General features: G+C 40.4%; 1 pseudogene; it reads right to left on the reverse strand.

Annotated features, from left to right (window-relative positions):
- Positions 1–10438: 10438 nt before the first annotated feature.
- LOC145799490 (taxadiene 5-alpha hydroxylase-like) lies at positions 10439–15968 on the reverse strand (annotated as a pseudogene).
- Between the last annotated feature and the right edge of the window lie 1759 nt (positions 15969–17727).

Genomic DNA, 17727 nt, shown 5'->3' on the forward strand with positions numbered 1-17727 from the left:
TGGAGGAACCAATAGAGAAAGGATAGGCGGGATAATCCTCATCGTCTCCCTTATTGCTTGCCATGTGTATTTTGTTAGGTCATCTCTAGTGAGAAGCTCTTGGAAAGTGTTTTCCTAGCTGTCTTCTTGTTCTGTGCGCCCAGTTGTTGTATAGTTTTTTGATAAATGTATTCACTTCCTATTCTTGTCCAGTTGGGGTACAATTACTTGTGTGCATATTCATGCATGTGTATGAGTTGTGCATGTCTTTTTTCCTGTGCATGAAGAACCTTAGCATGAATGCTGAAGCCATTGACAGAACTGCATTAGGAAAGTTAGGTCAGACAATGCCCCATATCATAAAATATAATAATAATAGCATTATCCACAATGCCTTCCCATCATTGTGACTGCAATATCTTCACCTTGTTTCTGAGTGTGCAAGTGATGAGCTCATATTCTGTGATGCACGGTGTTATCCCATTCATCTACTCGTTTATGAAGTCAGGAACAACTTTATGTATCCTTCTGCTTGATTTAAGTCCAATGTTGAAACTAGTCAAAAAAAAAAAAATGTAAAATTACTTGGAAAAATCACATTCCTTGCGCCATGAGGTGAAAATCATGAACAAGGTTAATTGTGAATAGTCACAGCCCACATGTCATGACATTAAAATTACTACCTAGCCTATGGATTTACTTTCCTTGTTTGAAGGGCGTAAATGTTGTCAAATATGATTTTCTTCATCAATCAAATAGCTGGCACAAAAATAACATTAGTTGCCTTCTTAGTTTCCGAATTATGCAGGATATGTTTTCTGACAAAGTGCATTTACCTCATTTGTCTTCTTTGTTTTAGAAAACTATCCGACTTATAACTCAAATTTGGAACTATATGCTTGTATCAATTGGCAAGAAGTTAGGAATTGGGTATTTTTGAATGGGGTTCTGGCAGCTTTCTGATGTGTCACCAATCACAACTAGGAAAATTCTATATTATTGGGTTATGTTTTCGTTTCAATTTAAGAAATAAAATAGTCAATTTACGAGAAATGGCCTTTTTTTTCTCACCTGTCTTCTGGGATTTAGCATCCCCTGAGAAAAATGTACAGTTTTGCCTTTTGTCATTAATCAGTGTTTGCACTACTAGTGACTCCATGCAAATATGAAGTTAGCATTGAAAGACAGAATACAACATTTAGCTTCTGGAGTTCAAAGGAATCCTCAACAACTATAGTCATATGTAATCATAGTTAGATGAGGTGGTCTTGAGGCTTTTCTGGGATTTACATTTACTTTTTTGAGAGAAGGTGTGTAGAGGGAGAGAGAACTCGTACCTAAGGTTTTGGAATCTGAAAGTGGATGAAAAACTGATCTGAAACATGCTGCTGCCTATTTAACCCTGACAGGCTCGCTCGAGCGAAGACTTGGTCGCTCGAGCGACTAGACACAATAAATACTCGCTCGAGCGAATAAAAGCTCGCTCGAGCCAAGAATGCAATGCTTCAGGTCTGCAACCCAGAAGCACGCTCGAGCGACAGAATACTCGCTCGAGCAAGGAACTCGAAAACATACACCTCACTCGCTCGAGCGAAGAAAATCTCGCTCGAGCGAATAAGCACTGCTCTCAGGTCTAAACTAGACGCAATCGCTCGCTCGAGCGAAGCAAAGCTGGATCGAGCCAGAAGACACAAAATACAACCCTCGCTCGAGCGACCAAGCCCTGGCTCGAGCGACCAACCCAAAAACTGGACAGCAACACTTGGTTTACGAACCCAACCAACCTGAAACAAGCCTGCCCAACACATCCTATAACTCCAAATGAGAAAATAAAGGACGACAACAACAATTATACAATGACAGAATAAACGGAACCTAAGTCCGGATACAATAATCAAATGGGAAAAGACCGGGGTCGCTATAACCTCCCCCCCTTAAAAGAATTTCGTCCCCGAAATTAAGCATAAGTTTTTGGAAACAGGTTTTTTTTTTTTTTTTTTTTTTTTTTTTTTTTTTTTTTTTTTTTAAACAGTTCTCAATATCATATTCAATTTCATGATAGAATGATAGAACTCTAATTCAACAATATATATTCAACATATGCAACGTTACCATAAACTTCTATAATGAGGCAAGTTTCCATGTACTTCCATTAAACCAAAACATTTACAATGTTCTTAAAGTTCATTAAAATTACGAAATTTCGACACATGATTACACATCACCAAACAAGTCCGGATATTTCTCGTGGACTTCCAGTTGACGTTCCCAAGTGGCTTCCTCCACTCCGTGATGCTTCCATAGAACTTTTACCAAAGGGATGGTCTTGCCTCGCAAAACTTGATCCCGCCTATCCAAGACCCGAACCGGTCTCTCCTCATACGAGGCATCCTCGTCAACCACTAAATCAGTCCAATCCAACACATGTGATGGATCCGGCTCATACTTCCGAAGCATACTCACATGAAACACGTCATGTACTCCGGACAACTGCGGTGGCAAAGCTAAACGATAGGCAGCCTCGCCAATCCTCTCAAGGATCTCAAACACATTCTTAGGCTGTGCCCAATCCTGCACTGCCTCAGTCTTGGATGTATTAACAGACACTCCTTCCCCAGAAACCACATGGCCTAAGAACTTGACCTCTTCTAGCCAGAACTCACACTTCCCAAACTTAGCATAAAGCTTATGGGCTCTAAGTAACTCAAGCACCACTCTCAAGTGTTCCTTGTGCTTCTCCTCAGAAGGTGAATAGATAAGGATGTCGTCCACGAAGACGACTACCAAACGGTCTAAAAATTCCCGGAATATCCGGTTCATCAAATCCATAAACACTGCTGGTGCATTGGTGAGCCCAAATGGCATCACCAGAAACTCATAGTGGCCATACCGTGTACGGAATGCCGTCTTCGGAATATCCTCCTTCCTGACTCTCAACTGATGATAACCCGATCTCAAGTCTATCTTCGAGAAACAACGGGAACCCTTCAACTGATCAAACAAATCATCTATACGAGGCATAGGGTACTTATTCTTAACCGTAGCCCGATTCAATTTCCGGTAATCTATACAAAGTCTCAAAGCACCACCTTTCTTTTTAACAAAAAGGGCCGGTGCACCCCACGGCGAAACACTAGGACGGATATAGCCCTTATCTAACAATTCCTGGAGCTGAATCTTCAACTCAACTAACTCGGCTGGGGCAAAACGATAGGGTGCCATAGAAATCAGCGCCGTGTCGGGCACTAGGTCAATAGAGAATTCAATCTCTCGATGCGGTGGCAAACCAACAAGATCCTTGGGAAAGACGTCCGAGTACTCACAAACCACCCTTGGCAACACAATCTGAGTCTCATCATCCTCACTAATCGAAAGGTTAGCAAGTAGACCACTAAGCTCACTCCGTCCTCACGGAACATACCCCGGTGGCAACACACTACCAACCCGGTCCCCCAGAAAATGAAAACACTCTCCGCTCACGGTACAACAAGTGACCCTCTGGCGGTAGCAATCAATAACTGCCCGGTATGACGATAACCAGTCCATACCCAAAATAACATCGAAGCCCCTCATAGGCATAACTTCAAAGGAAAATGGGATTCTATGATTATCAACCTCTCTATCACAACCCCTAACACCTTGTTTCAAAATCAATTCACCCCCAAGAGGTGACACTACACAAATAGGAGATGCTAACTGTGCTATCTCTAACTCCAAAACAGATGCAAATGCAGCAGACACAAAGGAATGAGATGCACCCGTATCAATCAAAACACTAGCAACCGAGTTACAAAACAAGAAGGTACCTCTCACAACTGATGGTGCCAGCACTAGATCCTGCGCGGTAATAGCGTACACGCGCCCAGACGACCTCTGATCAACCTGCTCACCCCTAGGAGCATAAGATTGCTGCACCGACTGGGATGATGAAGCCCCCTGATTGGCCCTCGAGGCCTGACCCGACTGAGCTGGCTGCTGACCCTGAATCTGCCTCAAACCAGATGCACCAGGTGTGCCACCCAACTGCGGGCAATACCTCTTCATATGCCCTGGCTGACCACACTGATAACACGAGACTGGCTAGCCTTTACCCTGACTCTGGCTCTGAGATCGAGCCGAAGATGATGCTGCTCTCTGCACTCCTCCCCTCTGAGGACAAACTGGAGACTTGTGGCCCAGCTGGCCACACTTGAAGCAGGTAATGTCTCCCTGACTGCCTTTCCCCGAACTAGCACTCGACACAGGAAAAGTCGATCTAGAAAAGCTACCCTGAGACTGCTGAGGATTAAAACCCTTCTGTCTCCTACCATCACTCTGACCATCCTGACTCCTCTTGAAGCCCTTCTGTCCTTCCTCCTTCTCCTGCATCATGATTTCCATGTGGGCCGCAGCATCAACCATACGCCCATAATCCCGAATCATAGTTCCCCCAACTCTCAGCTTGAGGCCACGCCTCAACTTCTTCTCAAACTCGATACAACGGCGTTCCTCAGACGCCACCAACTCAGGTGCAAACCTGGACAAACTAGTAAATGCAGCCACAGAAGAACTCGCCTGCTTAAGCTGACAAAACTGGTCTCTCAGCTTCTCCCTGACTGCTGGAGATAAGAACCTCTCCTGGAAAGCATTCACAAAAGCCTCCCATGTACCTCCTATACGACCCTTAGTGAACTTCCACCACTGACCCGCATCCCCCTTCAACTGGAAAGATGCCAAGGTCACTTTCAACCCCTCGTCTTCGATGCCAAGCATCTCAAACGTCTTCGTTGTCTGTTCGAGCCATTCATCTGCCTTAAGCGGCTCTTTAGGATCACCCACAAATTCATCCGGATTAGGCCGGAAGAACTCCCTCTTCAGAAAGGAAGGTCCTACATCTGCAACAACGACCCGAGCTTGATTCTCAGCTCTGAGAATGCCTACTGACTCCCTGAATGCCCCTGCTATCTCTCGGGCTAGAGCGCCCATAGCCTGCTGGCCTACTGGCTCGGCCACATTGGCCTGGCCAATTCCCTCCTGAACTGCCGGAATCTCCTCTGGCACAGGCACCTCCTGCCTACCCGGCCTACCACGCCTACCGTGTCCTCGTCCTCGTCCTGACATCCTAATAAAGGAAACAATGACGTTAGCACATTAATAAATGTGCCGAAGCTAAACACTCGCGTCCTAATGCATTGGACAACAATAATTCATTCCACGTAAGCACATAATCACATAAGCACCTATGAATTTCATTCCCGGATAATGATAGTCCCGAAACGTTACTATAGTTCCGGTTGGAAGCAGCAGTGATCAAGTGCCTTTCCAACAAGACTACTAGAAACTCAAGGGTCCAATCAACATCCTAGGAACTACATTCCATACCCACATAGTCACATAAACAAGTTATCATGTAAGCATATAACATTACACTAAGTCTCTATCAAACGAGACGAACCCATTGTGATACTAATCACTTCCCACGTACCCAAAGTATTCAAACCCGGTACGCTCTGATACCAAGTTGTAACGCCCTCAAAAATAAACCCATTAAATATATATATATCATCAACAGGCAATGTTAAAAAGGAAACAATTCATTATAACATTCATCAGAGTCTTACTAACTCAAAGCATTACATGTAACATCAAATTAAATGCCCTACAGGCTTACATCTTTCCAAGCCAACACTTGGACACAAAAGTATGAGTTCTAACTCAAATACAAATAAAGCCCTAGGCTTGAGTGTTTACATGTACTAACAAATAAAAACAAATAACTGAAAATAGTCTTCCAAGTCCTTCCAGGCTAAGTCCTTGGAGGTAGCTTATCACCTGAACCTGAAAATGATGTTCCCATATAGGGTGAGCCACAGCCCAGTAGAAATATACTAAACCAAATATAAACATTGATTAAAGCAATAGCATTCAATAGATGGTTAACCAAGATAATCAATTACATCATTTTACAGTCTCGTGACACTAATGTCTAAGACACGTTTTACTTTCCAACTTTATCAATATGGCTCAGAACCAGGCCAAACTTACAACGGTGAACTATATATATCATATTCACATTCTTCCAATGTCAACAAACAGATGAGACTCAGGCTCAAATCAAAACACTTCACACTTCCAATTTGATACACATTTTTGTGCTGTATCAATAAAAACACTTCAATATAAATAAGCACACATAAAAGTGATGCTAATGGAGTCCATCCCCTATCTCCTCCCAAACAAAATCCAGTTTAGAGGTCCATCCCCTATCTTCCCCTAAACCGTGGAGTACATCCCCTATCTCCTCCCAAACAATATGCAAATGCAATGCTCAATCAATACACGTATTTTCTGTATTAATTCAATAGTCAAAATTAATGATTTAACCAATGTGATTAGTTTCAGTCATTCCTAATCCACATGCAATGTCTACAACAATCACGACTATCCTCCACCGATAGCCCAAAACAGTTATTTCTAGACTGAAAATAAATATATCAACAATTCAATGGGCGAGTGATTTAAATTATCTAACTACACCGTTTAATCAATGAATTCCTCACTTTCATGAATTTAACCAATTTCCCCAATTCCCTTAAATTAATTATACAAATTAATTTATTAATACAACTAGGGTTTTTTCCAAAATTATCAAAGTAACCCTAACATATAAATATACCAAAACTTAAAACAAAACTTATAAAATGGAGTAGGAAATCCCTACCTCGAAGAAAATAACCCGAATGGAGAAGACGGAGATGAAGACCCAAATTCCAATGTGCTCCAAACCACCAAACGTTCAGATTAAATGGAAGCCCTCGACTCACTCTATCTTTTTAATAAAGGATCTAAGGTAGAAACTCACTCTAAGTAGATCAATCCTAAGAGAGAAGGTGTGTAGAGGGAGAGAGAACTCGTACCTAGGGTTTTGGAATCTGAAAGTGGATGAAAAACTGATCTGAAACACGCTGCTACCTATTTAACCCTGACAGGCTCGCTCGAGCGAAGACTTGGTCGCTCGAGCGACTAGACACAATAAATACTCGCTCGAGCGAATAAAAGCTCGCTTGAGCCAAGAATGCGATGCTTCAGGTCTGCAACCCAGAAGCACGCTCGAGCGACAGAATACTCGCTCAAGCAAGGATCTCGAAAACATACACCTCGCTCGCTCGAGCGAAGAAAATCTCGCTCGAGCGAATAAGCACTGCTCTCAGGTCTAAACTAGACGCAATCGCTCGCTCGAGCGAAGCAAAGCTGGATCGTTCCAGAAGACACAAAATACAACCCTCGCTCGAGCGACCAAGCCCTGGCTCGAGCGACCAACCCAAAAACTGGACAGCAACACTTGGTTTACGAACCCAACCAACCTGAAACAAGCCTGCCCAACACTTCCTATAACTCCAAATGAGAAAATAAAGGACGACAACAACAATTATACAATGACAGAATAAACGGAACCTAAGTCCGGATACAATAATCAAATGGGAAAAGACCGGGGTCGCTATATTAACTTATAGCTAGCGGCAAATAAAATTTTTCTAGGAACACTCTCCATTAGTTTAAAGCGAATTTAATTCCTGTCACAAAAATAGTGCTTTAGTGAGTGACCTTAGTTTCAACTTACTGCTAATGATATGATATGCTTCAAAGAAATCTTTTCCTGGTACATTGAGTGTTATGTTAATGTAAGAAACTTTTTGTTAGACTGAGTGGGAGATTTTCTAATACCTTTGTTAACGACATAGAGAGCCACATGTACAATACTAGTTTCTTGTTGATGTTCTTCCTTTCTTTTTTAGAAAGTGAAATTTTATTGCAATTGTTAGGTTAAGAATTTTTGTAAACCATATTTTGACCATGCATCTCCAGGTGTTACCTGATTAGCCCTTTAGTCTTATTGTGTCTTAAATGCTTTCGGTGTCTGGAACTGTCTACTTGCCTGTAATATTTCATCAATAAATTCTGGTAGAATTCAATTACCTTCCATCTTCATCTAATAATTTTGATGTGTTAGCATCGTGTAATTCAAAAAAGGTGGAGAAAACAAACGAGGTAGAGTGTATGGGAATAGGAGAAGGTGTATTCCAAAGGTTTGCACAACCTGGGGATGTGAATGAAAGGGAAATGATGAGCACCCCTTCAAGGGAGGAGACTTTGGATGGGCTTGTCCTTTCTCAAAGTGTGGCTTCTAAAGATGTGTCTTCTACTCCTCGAGAAAAGGAAATCAAGGATGAACTAAAAGAAATATGACTGCATTCTTTGTTCTAGAGATGAGACCAAGAGGAAGCTCGACAAGAAGATTCTTAATCTAAAGCTTGAATGGGCAAAATCCTTTGCTAAGGGGTTGTTTGGGATGATCTAAATAAGTATACTTTTTGAGTTTTTACAAAAAAACATGAAATATGGGTTGGGTTTGAAGTGATGTGGTAGAGGGATGATGCGATTTAAATAAGATGATGTGACTTAAATAGGATAACGACTTTTTAACTTTTTGGATTTTTTACATTATGCCAAACTAGGCCTAATTTGTCTACCAAACCTAAGAACTTCATTGTGAAATTGCAAAAAAATGTGGGATAGTGGTTTTCTTTCTTTTTATGTTTTGTTTTTGTGTCTAGCTTCTTGGGTTGTGAGAAGTGTGTTTTGTGCCCATTCTTTTGGGTTGTGAGAGGCTTGTTTCTTGGTGGTTTGGGTTTGGTGTCTCGTGTTAATTGAGTGTCCTTTGTGCCTATTTCTCTTGGGTTGTGAGGGGCTTTCCTTTCTAGGTTAGGTGCTTTGTGTGTGCCTTTGTAGCAAGGTGGCCTCTTGGCAGTGTTTTGAGTTCTGTTGTATTCTTCTTTTTAGGGTACTTTCTTTTTTGGTAGTAAAAGCTTACTAAAAAAAGGGTTTTGGCTGCTCATTGGAAAGTACAATCCTATCATTAATGAGTACAAATCTATTTGCAGCTGGCTTGATTAGAACCATAGGGCACCAAAGAGGTTGACCTTTAAAATTGACCCATGCCTGTATTCTCATTTGTAGCCACTGTTCTTTGGGTTGTTTAGTGCTCTAAGGAAGTTGAGGCTTTGGCCTAGAAAGTGGATCCCAATTAAAACAAAGGGCGGCAAGTAGAAGAGCAGGAGAAGGTGGCAAAGCAAAAAAGTGAACAAATTGCATCACTCATGGTGGATACCGTGAATCAAAGGAAAAAAGCTTTTAGAGTACCAAAACGTGGTAATAGCCTCTATGCTTTAAAAGTGCCTTTTACATTTAATATATTGATTTGGTAATACGATTGTTATTGGTTTCAGTTTGAATTTGTTTCGTTCTGTCTATTGAAATAATTTTCTTTTCTATGTTGTAAGGATTCCTAATTAAAAATAGTGGAAGTGTCTATATTTTATGAAATACAGGACTTTATATGATATATTAAGTTGCACATCTAAATCTTACATCAACATAAAACATATGGGGATCAACAGGATTTGAAGTTTTAAGGCTAGAGGTTTTTTCACCATCGTAATCAGCTTGGAATGTTAGCAGAGTCTAATATGTTCTTGCCTTAGAATGAGATGCATTTGGATATTAGATAATTTATTGATATAAAATTTGATTATGTTAGTGCTGGAAAAATTCCTGTGGAAGCAGGGATTTGAATGAGCTTCAGATGGTACTTCTGCAATATCACATAATATTGAAAAAGGGGATCAGGCAATATGCTAGTCTCGACAAAGATTAAATGCCAACTAACTTCTTGGTAGGATAATTCTAGATTCTGGTTTGATTGTGCGGGCAGTTGAATTGTTATTTAACAAACTTTATTTGTTCTTTTAAAGTTTATATTTGGCAGAAAGCAAAAATGAAGTTTTGACCAAATTTTATTATGAATCAGATTAGACAAATTAAACATTGTGGAGAAAAATGTTTACCCATTGAGAAGTTAAGGTGAGCCAAATTACCTATACATGTGTCACATAACCCCACTCATAAAGTGGAATATCATAAGTTCAATAAAAGTTCCTCTGGGATAAAATGAACTAAAGGCAACATAGCATTTAGACTTAGGTTGAACTTTTTGGAAATGGTGTTATGCCTAGGGTCATCAAAATAACTGTCATTTTTATTATACACCATTTTCTTCATAAGGAACAAAAATGGTAATAGTGACATAAATGCTCTCATTGATTCCTTTTCAGTGCTTGGACATGAAAATCAATCAAATTGTCAAGGAGTGATTCCCTTGGCCTTTTGAAGAAGTGTCCTTGTAGCACACAATTGCTGCAGCAAAATCTTGTTAATAAAATGTAGAAAGTGATTTTTTTTACTTTTATGGCTGAATTGTTTCCACGAAAACGATACCTTAGGTTTATTCGATAGGGCAAATATTGTTTTTCATCAAAGTCAATGAAAGCTATGTGAACTTAAACGCACCATTAGATTTCTTTGGTTTAATATGAATTGGTAGCTCCTGATTGAAAACTGGCATTGGATCTCTGCAGAAAGAATTATCAATGCAGGACAGCTTACATGTGAACTGGGTCACCAAGTAAAGCTAGTGTTTAATTCTGGCGAACTCATACCCAGGACACATTCTTGGTCCTCCTCTAAATGCCACAAAGCAGTAAGGGGCTGTTGCTTGCTGCTCAAAGCGTGTTGGATCGATCTTTGATGGATTTGGGAACATCGTCTCATCCATGTGAGTCATGCTTGCTGCCCACACCACCTGTTTATCAGAAATTTGTGTTACTTCTAGCTTTTATTTTATTTATATTACACACATTTGTTTTGGTAATTAATCTACAATTATGGAAATATTTGCAATATTTACACATACTTGCCACCCTTTTGGTATTGGATATCCTCCAAATTAGAGTCTCTGTTGCTACTCTCCCTGTGTACTTCGTCTTGCTAAGATCATCCCATGTGAGAAACTCCCCCAGGGTCTTGCTTTTAGCAATCTCCTCTTGTTCTACAATCTCAAAACAGATAATTTTTCAATATGTTCTATTTTCTGGTATCCTTTTATCTTTTTAGTTCTTAAATCTTTCTCATAAATCATGATGAGGGAGCCAGATGGGGGCATACCTTGAACAATGGCAGCATAAATGGATGGTTCATTGGCTAAAAGCCTAATCACGAAGGTAAGGAGGATGGAGGATGTGTCATATCCTCCAATCATTATAATGACCACGTTGTCCTCAATCTCTTCATCAGACAGTAGAGCTGAATTGTCTTCATTATGGATACTAAGCAAGCAAGTGATGAGATCTTGATGAGGGGAAGCACCATTTTTTTTCCAAGGCTACCCTCTTCTCACTTATAAGGTCCATGGGTATGGTTTTCATTTTTGCCCTTGCTCAGAGGCTATGGTTGAAGCGTGTGAAAGGCAATTTCACTAGTACTGACGGCATTCCTTCAATCACGTTTTGAAACAAACCTCTTAGTGCATCTCTTCTTGCTCCTCGTTCTATTCCAAATATAAGTGAACAAATAATGTTGAATGTGAGGGTCTTCATCAAAGGCATCACCTGTATTATCAACAAATTGTTTCATACTGTAACAGCGCCCGCGTGGGCCTCACTACTACAGTTCAGACTCAATTTGTGTCACGGTTCTTAATCTGAACCAAAGAGTCCAAATCTGGCAAATCGTTTTGAGAAACAGATTTTTAAAAAAGTAGTGCCAAACATGGACTGCTTTGCCAGATACAGAGTCGCCACCTAAATATTTTTTATGGGAGAATTTAGGAAACCCTGACTCGGTGCCGAAGGCCACATGTCCGTCATCACCGGAGTTGTCTCGGCTCGGGAGCTTGGGTACGATCGGGGAAGGTCAGCTATGAGCACCCCCTTTCGCCCGATCCGAAGACCGGCCTCTACTAACCGTGATATCCGTTTTTCAAAACTTTATGTGTTCTTATTCCGATTATCAGCCTAGAATTACTATGTTATGCGCACAGCAAACAAGTATAGACTAGATTGCCTAATTTGGAAATAAACATTGCATATCCTTTCGGTTTGAAAATGCTTTGGAATTTGCTACTCGCAAGTAGGCTAAAATACGGATTTCAACGAGTTTTTCCAACTCAAACAATCCAACCTTCACCCACAGGCGTTCAAGCAATTATAACACATAAGCATCTAGCCACATGTTAAGCATGCTGTCATGGTAACATTCACACTCATGCGATATGCTAAAGCGGAAATACTTACATAGTACTCCATGCCAAAACAAAGAACTTGTTAGCAAACATGCATGATCCAAGTCCATGTGAAGTGCCTAATGCATCGCATACAAAATGTTACTAGAATAGGCTCGGCTATCCTAAACATGTCATGTGAAAATGCACAATTATCACATATTCAGTTTGGGAATTGAAGTATTGATGCAATTAGCGTGATGTACCGAGCCTAATGCATGCAATACAAATGCATGGATGCACACATGCATAGCATAAGGTATGCTAATTTAAACGTGTCCTAATACTAACCATTAAAGCGGGTAAGTAAAAGGGAAGAAAGAAGTGAGGTTGGAAGACATACACACCACCCACACACACTTATTACAGATTTGCCCTCGCTCGGAGGGACCGAATAAATATTACAAATTAATTAACTACGCAAGCTAAATAAATATTACAAATTAATTAATTAACAAATTAACTAATTTAGGAAAACAGTAAAACGTCTTGAGAAGCGCGCCGCCATGCGCAAGCTGCCTCTGTTTTCCTCCCTTTCCTCCTCTGGAGGTTGTCAAAACCTCAGGACTACATTCTTGGACAGAGGGGATCATCACCGGCTAGATGAAATTTCCACCGGCATTGTTGTATGGCCATCGGCACAAAGTTGAAGCTGTCGGCAGAGAAAATGGTGCCGGTCGGCACATTACACTGCCGGTCGGCAGAGTATTCCTGCAGAACCTGCAACTCACAGCAACAGAGGGCAAAACAAGGCATGGCAGCATATTTCAAGGCATGTATGCACCAACCATGTCTCTTATCATTGTAATGACTCAAAGGGACATGTGCCTCGGTTCTTGGACCACCAATCACGCATTTCCATGCATGATGGTCCAAGGAACCAAGTATGCAACTTTGATTTCAAATGCATGCAAACCAATCAAACAAATTAGGCCCTATTCCTATCACCAATTCAAGGAACAAGGCATGCATGCAAGATGCAATGCAACCTAGGCATACAAGCTAGGAATGCGACATGACATGGCAAGGCACTTATGCAATCATGCAAGCATACATAGGGCAATGCAAATGGATGGCAAGATGGACTTATACATGAATTAGGCAGCTCTAAAATAGGCCTAAAACAGTAGCCAAAAGTGCTAAAGAGTGAAGGCTAAATGGCATACACACAAATGCACATAAGGACCAACACTTAAGCACAAAACAAACAATATTCAAGCACACTTGAAAGGGACAAACATGAACAATTAGCATGCATTATAAGCCTTGAAATCATGCTAATACATGGTGCCAAACCAAGTAACAAATCAAGCCAAGCATGCATCAAATGGCCTAAGTGTTCAAAGCAAATCAATGAGGCATTGAACTACACTTAACATGACCAAACATGGCATGCATTAAACAACTAAAAACAGATTTTTAGCATGTTAAAACAAGGCCAAAGGACTCCTTAGATGGCATCTAAGTGGCCCAAATACAAAGGCATACACCATGGCCAAAACATGGAGCATTGCAACACATGCTTTCAAAGCATTAAAGAGACATGCAAGGCAATCCAACAAGCATGGAAATGGGACTGAAATAGCATGTAGGATGATTCCAAATCATCAAAACAATGCAAAGATGGCATGCTACACATGCACATACTCAAGGCCAACAAGCCCAAATACAAAAGAGCTATATAATGCATGCAAAGATCAACCCAAACGACTATGGACAGAGCTAAAACATGGCAAAATAAGCACATAAACTTCACAAATACAAGCCTAAAACATGCTCCAACAAAGGCTAACAACCTAGAACATGTTAAGGCACAAATAGGGCATTACATGGAAACTATGCTAAACATGCATGGAGTTCCAAAACCAACTTGAAATCATGTTATATCATGGATATATAAGCATGAAAAACAAACCAAATATGCTCAACACACACTCAAGCATAGGCTTCCTTAAGAGGCCAAAATAGGTCCTTTTCAAGGACAACAAGGAGAGGGGGTGGCCCTCTCCTTCTTGGGACTTCAAAGCATCATCTTCACCACTGAAATCCCTCAAGATTTCAGTGGTGAAGAGACCTCAACACTAAAATCCCGGAGCTAACACAAAATGGCTCAAAATGAGGCCTTTTGAGGCCTAAGGGTGGTCAACACCCCTCAAACAACAAAACACTCTTAATAAACAATAAAGAGGGCTTAAAAATAGAACTTTTTTATGTTATACAATAATCACAAAAAACAGCTCTAAGACTAGTAGAAAATCAATGCAAAAATGGGGGAAAAAGGGACTAGTTTCTCACCCTTGTAGTCCTCTTCAACAATGGTGCTCCAATGGACTCCTTGAGCTTGAATCCAAGACAAAAACTTCAAAACACACTCTTTAGAACCTCAGCTCCAAGAGGAAGGTGAAACACTAGGTGTTTGTGTGCAATAATGAGACACAAAACACCTAGTGTGCAAAATGAGAGGAAAAGAGAGATAGGTGAGTGTATCTAACCCTAACCCTAGGAAAAACCAGAGCTCTCCTCTGTCTTCTCTCCTCAAAAATGTCTAAAGCCTCTTTTTTGCCTTAGAGAGAGCTCCTCTCTATATGCCTCTTGTAAAGCTTACAAGACAAGCTTTGCAAGAGGGAGATCCCTCCATACACGTGTATGGAGGGGAGCAAAAGCTATACAGCTGGCTAAAAATATCTGCAAAAGCAGATGAACAGCAATCGGCCGGCAAAAAATGCCATCTTGGCCAAACAAAGTGCCGACCGGCACAAAATAGTGCTGACCGGCAACAAAGAGTGCCGGTCGGCAAACAATATTGCCGGTGGCAGCAAAAACCAGCCGGTGGCATCTAGCCACTGCCGGTGATGGGTGGGGATGGTCTACAAGCCCCACCCTGCCCTTCCAAGGCAGGATGCAAGTGTTTGGTGCAAAACCAGACACTAAACGGTCGAGTTCGGGGATCCTGAGGCAAGGCGCGTGAGCCGAGACCTCCGGGAACTCCAAACGAACACAAACATGGAAGATCACCGTGTGTTCAAACAGTGACGTCCAAGTCTTGAGGACGGTCAAAAATGGGGTGTCTACACATACTATTAATGCAAGGAGGAAAAATTAACAGGTTAACATGTCTAAGGTCCAATGGATATTGTCATTTCTCCATGTGTATACGTGGTTGGTTTTGTTGATTCTCAAATAGCTACTAGCCAAACAGAAACCTCATGCGCGTGCCTTGTTCCACTCTTGACGTCATGATTTGTTTTTGCAAAGAAAGAACCATCTTCATTTCATTATAATTTTATTGACTAGTTACTATGGATTTAAATCTAGAGTTTTGAAATTTTGCATCAGTAGTTGCAACATACCTTGACCTCATTTTTGCCATGCCAATGCATCTCCATGTGCTTTCTAACTTCTTCATCCATCTTCCCAACATACTGCTTTAATGCTTCAGGCTTCAAAAAGGATACAAGTGCTCCCCTTATTCGCTTGTGATCTTCGCCACTCAACTCCAGTATATTTTTCTCACCACAAACTCTCCTTATTGATGCTGGTTGGAAAACGTCTTGCTGTCACACATGTATATAAATTTGCTTGCAGCCTGTCCATGGAGAAAAACTGTAGGAGTTCCAAAGCGGCTGAGTTTGGAAATAGGTCCATACTTTCTTATTCTTTCATGGAACCATGCCTCACCCTTGTTTGCTCGCATGGCATGTAGAAGGCTGAGGCTATAGCCTATGATGGGTAATCCCATGGAACCTGGTGGGAGCTTGTTGGAAGTTTTCTTGGTTAGGAAGAGGAAGATAGGAATAAGTAAAAGTAGAAAACTCTGATAGTTTACAAATTCCATGGGTCAGGGAGAGAGAGAGAGAGAGAGAGAGAGTGGTATATCGGTTTTGAAACTTTAAGATGGTGGAAGACTGTACATATATGGGTGATTTTGATGTGGTAAGGACAACCCTTCTTTTACCTAAACAAATTAGAGATATTGGCCCTTGTTGTCATTGTAGTTACAACCTTGCTTTGTCATTTTCTTTTTGTAGAGAGAGAGAGAGAGAGAGAGAGGGAGAGTGGCCCTTGTTGTCTTTGTAGTTACAATCTTGCTTTGTCATTTTCTTTTTGTAGATACTTGTTGTCTTTGTAGTTACAGTCTTCCTTGTCATTTTCTTTTTGTTTTCTTTAGTTGATGATGTTGATATGAATAGATGTCGTCAATATTTGTTGGGCATATATAAGCTATATAATGGAGTTGCTTGGACATTTCCATAGTGATTAAAGCATTGCCTTCTAAAAAGGACCTGCAATGTTTCCGTAGTTAATGATGTTGATATGAATAGATGTTGTTGTCAATATTCGCTGGACATATAAACTACAAACAAGTTGCTTGGTTGTTTCCATAGTGATTAAAGCACTTCCTTCCAAAAGGGGTTCTACTTCCAATGAGCAGCAACAAAGTTCCAAACTTAATTATAAAACTATTTGTACACTACAATTTGTTATGTTCAATAAAACAAGAGCCATAGTAAAATGCCATTTATCAGCATGTCATCTGACATTTATTTCCTGGTGACTTATCTTTTCTTAAGGTATTTTGAAGTTTTGCAAAAAAAAAAAAAAAAAAAAAAAGAAGAAGAAGAAGAAGAAGAAGAAAAAAAGGAAAAGCATGGGTGGCAAATGACAATAATGACACATTATCTTTTTATTGTGTGGCGAGATGACAATTATGGCAAGATGACAATTATTGTCATCTGAAATTTTTTCCCTTGCATCATCTCCTCATTTCACATCATCACTTTTTCACCTCTCACTGCGTTCTCTCTCCCCGTCATTTCTCTCTCTCACGCTTTTTTACACCGATGATTTTGATAATATAGGAATTGATGATAAAATGATGTTCATCTTGCTCTTGAAGCTTTTTGACTAAAAAATAGGGTTTTCAAAATTTTTTTGGGGTGCATAATACGTCCTTAAGCGATTGAAGCTTCTTTATGGTTTTTGTTTTTGGAGTCTTTGAAATTTAGTAAGGCTTGTTTAGGTCATAGGATGAGAAATAGGGTTTTCCCTTGAAAATGTGAAGTGCTTGGGACATTTTGTCAAGAAAAAAAAAATTGTGAGTATTAAGATTTTTACTTGGTCGTTTTATAAGTCAATTCTCCATTCACTAATAGTGAGCGATTATAAGAGGGTTTTCATTCTATACCGTTGGTCCAAAGTAGAAACTTCATATGGGCTTTGAAGTTTTAAAAAACCTTTCTTAGTTGTTGTCTAAGCAGAAGGGGGAAAAACAAATGATGGGGGGGAGGGAGAAAAACTGTTGAAAATGAGAGATGATGAAGAGAGAACATATGGAGAGAGAGTAAAAGGTGAATGATGGTTGAGCTAAGCCCTAGAGGAGTAACCAGTCAGAGGAAAGGGTCTTAATTTATATTGAACAAATGCACCACATACAAGTTAAAACAAAAAGTATCATGGTATGTCATCCTTCCCTAAAATGAACTTTCATGCTGGAGCAAGAACTAGCATGAAAATCAATCTAGACCAAAAGCATACTCGAGGGCTCTTGGTATTGACAGGAATGAACCTATTTCTTTTTGACCAGGTATGTAGCT

This window comes from Camellia sinensis, chromosome 9 (genome assembly GCF_055761805.1).
Source record: "Camellia sinensis isolate YWXY chromosome 9, ASM5576180v1, whole genome shotgun sequence".
Lineage (NCBI taxonomy): Eukaryota > Viridiplantae > Streptophyta > Magnoliopsida > Ericales > Theaceae > Camellia > Camellia sinensis.